The sequence below is a fragment of the Miniopterus natalensis genome, chromosome 2 (assembly GCF_054644295.1).
Source record: "Miniopterus natalensis isolate mMinNat1 chromosome 2, mMinNat1.hap1, whole genome shotgun sequence".
In the NCBI taxonomy this organism is placed as follows: domain Eukaryota; kingdom Metazoa; phylum Chordata; class Mammalia; order Chiroptera; family Miniopteridae; genus Miniopterus; species Miniopterus natalensis.
In genome coordinates this window covers 181002252-181013284 of record NC_142082.1, presented here as the reverse complement: position 1 = coordinate 181013284, position 11033 = coordinate 181002252, and positions in this window count along the sequence as shown.

The window sequence follows — 11033 nt, the reverse complement described above, 5'->3', positions numbered from 1 at the left end:
TGCACCCTTTTTTATGGGTGTGTCAGCGGTGGTTAGGGTACCCTCTGGCCAGAGGCTGTACTCTGCGTCCTCAGTTCTCGTCTTCCTGTCGGAACGAATTCAAACGAGACAAGTAGCAGAAAAGCAGGCGAGAATTTATTTGCAGAAAAAGAACACACTCAGACAGTGGGCAGCTCAGCCGGCCAAGCCAATCCAAGTGTCCCACTCAGTTCGGGCTTTGGGAATTTATACCCTAGGCTGGAGTCTCCCTAAATAAGTCTTCCCCTCTCTTATTTCTCAAAAATATTTAATCTTCAAGCTATAAGGCTCCTTCACCCACATGTTAGATCATCGGCTAGACCGCATCCTGGAAGGGCTCTAAGTCCTCTCCTCACACAGGCGTCTGTCGCGTCCATTGTCTGATTCTGGTTTGTCATGTCTCACACGTGTCCCTCCAAGCCTAACACCTTACCCAGCGCTTATCTCTCGTGCCTGCTCTGACAGGTGGAGGCAGATGCCTAAGTTATGGTCGGCTCTTCAAGTCTGCAGCTAGGATGTGCTGAGCCAGGAATGGGCGCCCGTGTCTCGCTACAGTAACACCCCTTACCCACAGTTTTACTTTCCATGGTTTCAGTTACCCATGGCAACCATGGCCCAAGAATATGAAATGGAAACTTTCAGAAATAAACAATTCAGAAGTTTTAAATTGTGTGCCTGTCTGAGTAGCTTGATGAAATCTTTGGCCTCCCCTGTATGTCCTGCCCAGGGCATGAATCACGCCCTTGTCTAGTGTTTCCACCCTGTGTGTGGAACAAATTCTTCCCCACCCCTTGGTCACTTAGGAGCTATCTCTGTTAGTGTCCAGGACTCTAGGGCACAGGCCCTGCTGGTGGTGTGACCCCAGCAAGCCATCAGTGCCCTCAGACCCTCCTGGTAAGCAGGGAATCCCCAGTAGAGCCCCCCTGCTAGCCTCCTGAGTCTCATTAAACCCTGCAAAGCATGTGTCAAATGGACATCATTCCCTTTCACCAAGACTGAGGGAAGGAGTGAGACAGGCACACAGTGGGTCTACAGAAGTCTCTGAGCTCCGAGTTTGTTCCTTAACTATTGACTTGTGCCTCAAAATATCACGCCATTCCTTTACCAGGACCCACTCTGCCCTCCCTGAACTGTGCCACCCCCATTCTTTAGATGCCCCTGTCCTCCCATGGCTGTCCCCACTCCTCCCTCACCCCCACAGCTTCCCAGTCACACCACTCCATCAGCCACACTCAGAGCCACACTTGCCTCCATGCTGCTCCTCACACACGGGCCCTCACCCCTGGGTCTTTGCACTCACTGCGCATCACCTGGATGTTCTCTAAAATTCTCACTAGGCTCATTCCCTCAATTCAGGTCTCTGATCAAACACCACCAGCTAACTACCCTGGGAAACCAGCCATCCCTCTCCCTGTCCCCTGTCTTGTCACTGCAGCAGTGGTCACCATCTGATATCATATACTGTACTTTTATTGCATGTCTCTGCACTGGGATGTGAGCCACGTGGGGGGTAGGGACACTTGCTGGAACCCCAGCACCTGGAACAGTGCCTAGCACGTACTAGGACTCAGTAAAGACTTTTGAACAAATCAAAGAATGACCAGTTGACCCCTAATCCCCATCGGAAGATATTCTCACCTGTGTGCCCACACTCGTGGCTTTACAAAGTGCCCTCACATACCTTTGCTTCCCAGGAAAGCCCCTCAAGGTCAGTGCACTATCCCCATTTCACAGATGGGGAAACCGAGGCTCAGAGGGAAAGGCCTTGCCTGACACCTCACAGCAGCTGAGTGGCAGAGCCAGGTGCCAGGAGTCTAATCCAGGCCTTTGAAGACTGCCCAGCTCTCTCCCCACCACATTCCAGGGGATTCTCCCAGGCTCACAACCACTTGGGTCAAGGCCCCACAAGCACTCGGGAACCAGAAAGAAGTTATGGGGCAGGGACACCCTCATTTTTAAAGGCAGGAGCAGTGAGGACTTGTCTTTTGAATTGGCAGCAGGAGATGTGCTGGGGGAGAAGAGATGAGAAGGGGGCAAGAGGGGCAGAGGAAGGGCATCTGACGTGCAGTCAGGAGCCTGGGTTGAGTCCTGGTTGGGCTATTTCCCATCTGCGAGGCTCCTGGACAAGTCCCACAGCTCCTCAGAGCCTCAGTTTCCCCATCTGTCACGAGACCCTCAGCCCTGTCTCAGGAGGTTCCCAGAGGGGCTGATTTTAGGAAATGGTCTGCACTGCAGAGGTCAGTGTTTGGGGAGAAGCTGCAGGACATGGGCTGCCTGCTGGCAGGAGGTCAGTAACCCTGGACTCACACAGCAGAAGGGAATGGCTGGGTTCTGCTCAAAGGGCCCCCCCACCAGCATAAAGGACAGGTTGTCAAAGGCTCCCTGTGAGATGGGCCCCCGTGGGTATGGGAGGAGCTGCCAATCACTAACCAACCTATGGGTCTCAGCAGAGTGCTGGCACATGTGGGAGACTGAGCCCCAGGTGGCTTTGCCCAGGGCCACCCAGCTAGGAGGAGGCAAAGTGTGGAGGACCAGAACTCAGCTAGCCTGGCTCCAAAGCCACACCACTGGACCCAGCCTTAACTAACTACCACAAACTGGGTAGCTTTTAGCAACAGACATGTACACTCTCCCAGCTCTGGAGGACTGAAGTCTGAAATCAAGGTGTCAGCAGGCTGTGCTTTCTCTGACGGCTTCAGTGTCTGCTACGGTGGTGGGGGTGGGGTGGGGGTGTCTTTTCCCATCCTTCCAACCTCTGTCTTCACAGGGCCTTCCCCCTGCGAGTCCATATCTCTGTGTCTCTTCTTACAAGGACACCAGCCGTATTAGATTAAGGGCCCACCCTACTTCAGTATGCCCGCCCTCAACTTAAATAACTCTATCTGCAAGGATCCTATGTCCAAATAAGGTCACATTCTGAGGTTCTGGGAAGGACATGAATGTTGAGGGGATACTCTCCAATCTAGTACATACATAGTTTACATTTACTGTTGAAAACTATTGCATATGTGGTTCAGACCACTAACTGTCCCACTGTATTAATGCTCCTATTTCAGAATGTATAACACCTGACTTTTAGCAAGTTATCCAGCCATCCAAAATAAAGGCTACATTTCCCAGAGTCCTTTGCTGCTAGGTGTGGCCGAGTGGCTAAGTCCTGGCCTAGTAGATGTGAAAATAAACTCCATATGGCAGCTCCTGGGACCCGTCCTTAGCAGCAGCTAGCTTGGTCGTCTGCCCCTTTCCTCTCCTCTTCCCCCATCTAGCTGACAGAACACAGATGTTATAAGTGATAACATTTTGGGACACGAGGACAAAGTCCGTACACATCCCGAGGATGGCATAGCAGGAAGCTGGATACCATGTGGGTCCTAAATGACTGTGGAGTCATCGTCCCAGCTCTGCAGCTAACACCTGGACTTTCCTGTTGGAGGGAAGCGACCACCCAGGGCTGCTGGGCTGCACAAGCCCAGGGACACCATCCATGGTAGACAGCGCTCCTGCTCTGGCCTGGAGGATTCGTGCAAACTGAGATAGGCAGAGAGTGGAGATGTGCCCAGAGAGGGAGAGAGTGGAGGGGAGGGAGAGAGAAACATCAATTGGCTGCCTCCCACAGGTGCTCCAACTGGGGCCAGGGATTGAGCAACTGAGGCACATGTCCTGGGCCAGATATCGCACCCGTTGACCCTTCCATGCACAGTTCAATGTTCTAACCACTGAGGCAAACCAGGCAGGGCTAGGAGGAGGTATTTAGAGCTGACCACTTTGGCCGGGTTTAATGACCCAGATGGGCAAGAGTGTGGTCCACATGGTGCCGCTCTGTGCCTCCCTCCTTGGAGGAAACAGGGAGAGGGGAGCACCAAAATAGACGAGCTGAAGCAGCCAGAGAACACTGGACTCTGCCCTACAACCCCAGGCCGCAGTGCAGACAAGGAGGGGGTATGAAGGGACAGGCGTCTGCCAACTTACACCTGGACAGCCAAAACCAGGGGAGAAACAGCTGATCCATGGAAGACCCAAGAGATTCTTCAAAAGTGTTAAGGGCAGAAATATTAATCATGCTCTGTTAACCATGTTTGTTCTGTTCTGGTTAGAGAAAGCACATTCTAACCTGGCTGAGAGTTGTACGTTTGGAATGTGGTCCATTCTCCTTAACTGCCTATCTTCATGGAGAGATTAACAACCTTGTTGCAGAAACAAAGGGGACTCAGAGGCGCCCCACACTTTTGCAAACCCCCAGCCCACATTTCCTGTAGCCTGTAACCATTATACCCATTCTTTCTCCTTTTGCCTAAGGCCCCATGTAATCTTTGTCCTTCTACCCAATATAAGCAGCTGGCTTATGGGGGGCAGGTAGAGCAGATTTTTGTGCATGACCTACTGCTCTCCCACACTGCCGCCATGGTTGGAATAAGTGCTCATATATGATTCAACCTTGTCTCTGCTTAACTGGCTCAAGTAGCGACAGGCAGCCCAGACGCATTAGTTGTCTGGTTTCACAGGGAGGCTTTAGGAGGGCAGCTCAAGCAAACCGGGGACCAGCTACAGGATTTAGTGGCCTGGTTTGCTCTCCTGAGGGGGAAGAAGCTGAGCACCCTAGTAAGTGGGAGCCTACTGCCGAGACTGACTCTGACTCAGGCAAGGAGATAGTAGCCGAGACAGACGCAATCTGTGCTGCCCCCGAACCCTGTGCCAGCTGCGGCTGCCGGAGGAGCATGTGAGGGGGGAAAAACAGGCACTTTTACATTCTGCTTGTTCTCTTGGAACATTACATCTTACAGAAAAGCAAAGTTCTTGTCAACTGCATTACAATCAGATCTACAGCTATGTCATTTTAAGTTTTGTCATTCACCAGACAGTCACTGCTGCATTTACAAAGAGATTTTAGCTTAAAGGTCCATGGAAAGGACTGTGACTTACTCTAAACTAGAGTTTTCCTGAGAATAAATTTTCAGATCAGCGCCTTCAAGCTGGATTTGCAGAGGTGCTGGTGGGTGGTCTGGCTGGGGGAGTTGACCATGTGGGCCTGGGTGGACTGGGCATGGTTATTGTTTTTGTGACTTTGTTCAAAGTTCTGCTGGCTTGGGGAACATGTTTTGTTTTCCAGGTGTGGGGGCGCTTGTCTTTCCCTTCAAGCAGTTTGGTAAATTATATCTTTGTAAGCGATACCATTTTCTCCCTACCTGATCCCTCTAGAGTTTGGAAACTCTTAGTGCATGAGTATTATTTAATTTTCATGCAACATGGTTGTTTGCATGAATTCAATGAGAATCTCTCCTTCTTATAACGGGACACAGTGAAAACTGGACCATGACTGATTCCAGATCTTGACTATTATAAATGAAAAACTCACAGACAACAGTATGGTGATTACCAAAAGCAAAAAGGATGGGGGAGGTGGAGAAGGGTAGAAGGAACGGATGGGGGTGGAAGGAGCCCGACCTTGGTGGTGGGTGCGCAGTGCAACATGCAGATGATGTCTTACAGAACTGCGCACCTAAAGCCTTTGTATGGTCTTCTAAGGGAAGAACAACAGTGTGATTGGCAGGAGAAGCACCAATGGGTTTTTGAGGAGGAAAAAGAACAGTTAAACAGGTTCAGGGACTTGGTACCTATGATCCAGCCTTACCTGGGGAATTGGATGTGCATATAGCTCGGGGGGGGGGGGGAGCGGGTGTTGGGGGGTCTCTGGCAGCAATAAGAGACTCTGCATCCCAAAGGGTTTTGACCGCTGGCATGGAAAGGGGCTGAAGAAAAACGCAGCCTAATAAAGAAACGGCTCTATGCCACCTACCACGCCCTGCCAGCAACAGAGCCTGTAACTGAAAGCCCTGCTGTAACAGTGAGGCCCACCTATCCCAGCAGGGGGTGGCTGCCCGATGTGTCCCACACGCTGCAGTCTGGTGCAGCACAGACACAAACCATAACGAGATGGAGTGTTTATCTGCAGCAGGGACATGTCAACGTCCCCTCTTAGCCAGGACTTGCAGACATTGTTGGGGCCAGTCACCTTCGTGTCAGAAGGGGATGCATGCTGAAAAGGCACTCGAGGCCGTACTGGCCCTTTGCCAGTTAAAGCAGGGACAGTTCCAGTGCCACCTGAAGCAGGTATACTGATGGCCCCTGCAAAGACAGTCACCAAAATAGCACTCACAGGACTGGACTATCAACAACAGACCTCTGTGGGGACAAACCATGTGGGCTGACATATGGACGGTTGTGCAGACTAAGGAGGTGAGCCTATAGCATGTCACAGGACCTCAAGTGTTACAACGTCCAGGGAGTAATGAAATGGATGCCTTTGCTGGCATTCAATGGCAAGAAGACCTGGCTACATGGCTACAGAGGAGAAGGAAACACACAGGGCAGAAAACCCTGTGAGCAGCAGCTAAAGCCTGGGGCCTTCCACGGAAAGTGACTGATTGTTACAGCTTGTCAGCAGTGTTCTGTGTGTGCCGAGCAGCACCCGCGTCCCTTGGCAGCAGCGACGGGACATTGTGTGCAGATTGTGCCGAGAGCCACAGCCTTGAATGGCGACTGCACCTCCCTTCCAATCCAACAGGAGCTGGGCTGATAGACGGTTATAACCGACAGTTGAAAACGGGGGGAGGGTCACTACGAGGATGGACCCCAGAATCTGACTCACGACTAACCATGAGAGAAAAGCCGCGACCAGGTGGACCTGCAGCGGTCCCGATGCAGCAGCGGACGTGGGCATCCCCTCCGAGAGCGCAGGTCGGAACAGTGGACACCAAGATAAGACCTCCTCGGGAGCCGACAGTAACCTGCTGTGGCAAACAGACAAGATGGCGGCGCAGGGAGCAGCTGCGCCCGCCGCCTCCCGCAACCACATGGAATTACAGCTAAAATACAGAACCACCAGCACGCAGAGCCTCCTGAGATCCGGCTGAACAGAAGCCCCACAACCAGGGAGCTGAAGGAGCATCGAGACACTGGTAGGAGGGGCGGAGACGCGGGCCGGTCGGGGCTGAATCGGAGACTCGGAGACTCGCCGCGGGCCCACACCCGGTGCTGCGGGTAAACCCGGGAGGGAATCTCGGCGATGGGGGTTTCCCAGAGGAGCGAGGGGTCCCAGCCCCACAGCAGGCCCCCAGCCCAGGGCTCCAGGGCCGGGAAGAGACGTCCCCACAACTCCGGGCCGTGAAACCAGCGGGGACTGTGGCTGAGGGTCGCGGAGGCTGCGGGAGCCCCAGCAGCTCCTCTAAAGGGCCCGGCTCGGACTCACTCGGACGCTCCCTCTGAGCCCAGCGCCGGGCAGCGGCCTGAAAGGACCCGGGACACTCGGGGAGGAACTAACCTGCCTGGAGTCGGGGTGAGAGGTGGGGGGCGGCTTCCTCCCGGGCAGAAGGGCTGGCGGAGGCCATGGCTCCTGTGGCGAGTCCTCCCCGCACAGCCGGCGGGCAGGCCCCATGTTTGAATCGCCAGCACCTGACTCCCATCGTTGGCCCCGCCCCGTGATTCCCGGAGGCCCCGCCCCTCCCCACCTGCAGCTCATCCCGGCCATTTCCAGGGGCTTTTCTGTGCAAGGGGCCTCTCGAGCCTCATGCTTAGGACTTTCCTAAAATCTCTCAAACAAGCAGCAGCGGGCCCTGTACAGCTGGATAAGGGGCCCCAGGCCTGGCCCTAGTGGCAGCTGCATTGGCTCATAGCTTGGCCTCTCCTGACACCTCCAAGCCCAGCACAAGTAGCAGCCAACTATGGTTTTCTGTGTAGCTCATACTGGGTGGCCCTGGGCAAGGCACTGGCAGAGGCTGACTTGGCACCTCCCGGGAGGCCCCAGAGACAGTGCACCTGGTGGTCAGACTCGACCACGCTGGATTACAACCCTACCACATCCACGAGTGACACTCAAGGGGTGCACTTGGTGAACACCAAAGCTCCACTGAAGTAAATCCTGCTCCATAGGGGCGTGTCCAGCACAGCAGCTCTCTGGCTGTAGTTGCAGCTGGTCCTCACAGCTGATTGGCCTGGGGGTCAATTCCTCCCTGGGGGTCAGTTCCTCCCAGGGCTCAACTACAACAGGACAGTGCACACAGCCCACACAGGGGAGCACCTAGAAGGCCCAGCTCAGGTGACTGGGGAGGCTGAGCCACTGGACCCTACAGGACACCTACTACACAAAGCCACTCTACCAATTCCAGGAGACATAGCAGCTCTACCTAATACATAGAAACAAACACCTGGAAGCAGACAAAATGTGGAGGCAAAGAAACGTGTCACAAAGGAAAGAACAGAAGAAATCTCTAGAAGAGGAACTACATGAAATAGTTCCAAGCAAGCTACTAGATACAGAGTTCAGAATTTTGTTTATAAGGATGTTTAAGCAGACTATTAGGGAAATAACTGAGAAAATCGATAACATAATAAAGTACCAATTTGAAATGAAGGCTACAGGAACTGAAATGAAGAATAATTTACAGGGAATCGACAGTAGAGTAGAGGTTGCTGAGAATCAAATCAGCAATTTGGAACATGAGGAAACAAAAAACACCCAACCAGAAGAGCAAAAAGAAAGAAGAATCCAGAAATATGAAGATAGTATAAGGAGCCTCTGGGACAACTTCAAGAGGCCCAACATTCATATTACTGGGGTGCCAGAAGGGGAAGAAATAGACCAAGAAATTGAAAACCTATTTGAAAAAATGACAGAAAACTTCTCCTACCTGGGGAAAGAAATCGACTTACAAGTCCAGGAAGCACAGAGGGTCCCAAACAAGAGGATCCCAAAGAGGCCCACAGCAAGACACATCATAATTAAAATGCCAAAGGTTAAAGACAAAGAAAGAATCTTAAAAGCATCAAGAGAAAGGCAGTTAATTACCTACAAGGGAGCACCCATACGACTGTCAGCTGATTTCTCAACAGACACCTTGCAGGCAAGAAATATTCAAAGTGATGAAAAACATGGAACTACAACCAAGATTGCTCTACCCAGCAAAGCTGTCATTTAGAACTGAAGGTCACATAAAGAGCTTCTCAGACAAGGAAAAGCTAAAGGAGTTCATCACCTCCAAACCAGCACTACAGGAAATGTTGAAGGGTCTTCTTTAAGAAGAAGCTAATGAACAAAAGAATCTGACGAACTAAATAGATCCAGAGAGATTGATGCATGCAACAGACGATCATATTTCAGAGGAAAGAGGGAAGGGGGGTGGAGGGTGGGAAGAGATTAACCAAAGGAATTATATGCATATATGCATAACCCATGGACACAGTCAATAACAGGGTGAAGGCCTGGGAAGGGGGTCGGAGCGAAGTGCAGGGGGTCAATTGGGGGGAGAAATGGGACACCTATAATACTCTCAACAATAAAGATTAAAAATAAAAAAATAAAAATAAAAATAACCTGCTGTGGCCAGCACCCCAGGACATACACCCTGGAGCTAGTGCATGAACCTGGCCCTGGGAATCTCATATTGATACCCGCTGGTGCACTCTCCTAGCCCCATGCGGGAGAGGGTCTTGCCCAGGGCTTGCTCATACCACCCTCCATGGCTGGTAAGTGGCCAACTGCTGTGGCATCTGGCAGATTGGTAATCTTCCTGATTTCCCTCCGTGGGTGCCCACTAAACACATCTGATCCTCCTTAGCTCAGTGAGGCTAACAGTCTGCGAGATGGGCTGATGAAGTGGCTCTCTGCTCCAGTGTTTCAGACCGCTGGGTGTGTTCGGAGATGCCCCCCCTGCTACTGCTGGGCTGCCTTGGAAAACAAATCAGTCAACGTGACAGAACAGAGCCACTGGCACCTGTGGAGTGACACTGCCCTGCCTCAGAAAGACAGAACAACATCCAAGAGGTGGCACGTTCCCTGTCCCTCGGGGGCCTCTCTGGGTCTGCGGGACATATGCCTGGCCATATTTCCCCTATGACTGGACAGGGAGGCGCTCCGCCCTTTTAGGGATGGTGGGTCTCCCCCTCCTGCTGTTAGTCTGTGCTTGTAGCCTGGGCTGCATCTGTGGGATTTGGATGCAATGTGCTAACACCGTAACCACACAGGTCCCTCCCTGGAGACTTGTGCGCAGACCATGAGGGTGGAATCGGGGTTGAGTGTGGGGGTCAAGCGAGGCTATAGCCCAATTCCCCTGCCAGTCAGTGGAAAGGTGTCTGCCTGGCCAGAGGCCACGTGCAGCAGAGCAGCGCGGACCTGTGTCTCCCACGTCCTTGACGGCTAAAAGCCTCGCCGGCTCGGTTTGTCCTTGGCCTGCGCGCAGGCCTTTCCCAGCACGGCTCCCTCCCTCTCCCTCTCCCTTTCCCTTCTGCTAGATAAGCCCCTAGCCTACCCTGGCCTAGGGTGGAAACTCATGTGACTGGCCTGCCATCAGGTCTTCCCCAGATGTACATAATAAAGGTCCCCTGCGTGGTTTTTCCAGACTAGCAAAGAACAGGGTGGTGCTCCCTGTTGGGGCTCCTACAGTACAGGGGGCTCCTGGGGCAGCAGTCTGGAATGGAAGCAGGTGAGTTGGAGCCAGGTTGGATATAACCTGGGAAGCAGACACACAGGACAAGGCTCAACATGCTCTTACCGCACCCACTCACTCAGAAAGGTCCTTGGTCATTGTATGGGCTGAACTGTGGCTCCCACCCCAAATCAATAGGCTGAAGTCCTCTGAAAGGGACAATATTTGAGATAGAGCTTTAGAGAGGTGATTATGTTTAAATGACACTTAGGGTGGACCCTGATCCAATCTGACTGATGTTCTTACAAGAAGAAGAACTTGGGACACTTAGAGGGACACCAGAGTCATGCACAGAGGAAAGACCACGTGAGGACAGAGCAAGAAGACGCCATGTGCAAGCCAAAGAGAGAGGCCTCAGGAGCAACCAACTGCCGACACCTCGATCTTGGACTTCCAGCCTCCAGAGCTGTGAGAGTATAAGTGTCCATCGTTCAGTCACCCAATCCGTGGAGTTGCTACTGAGTCACCTCCCAAAATTCAGGTTTGTGTGCTCGATATGCTAGTAGCCAAAACACTGAGACACCGGTGCTTGGAGAC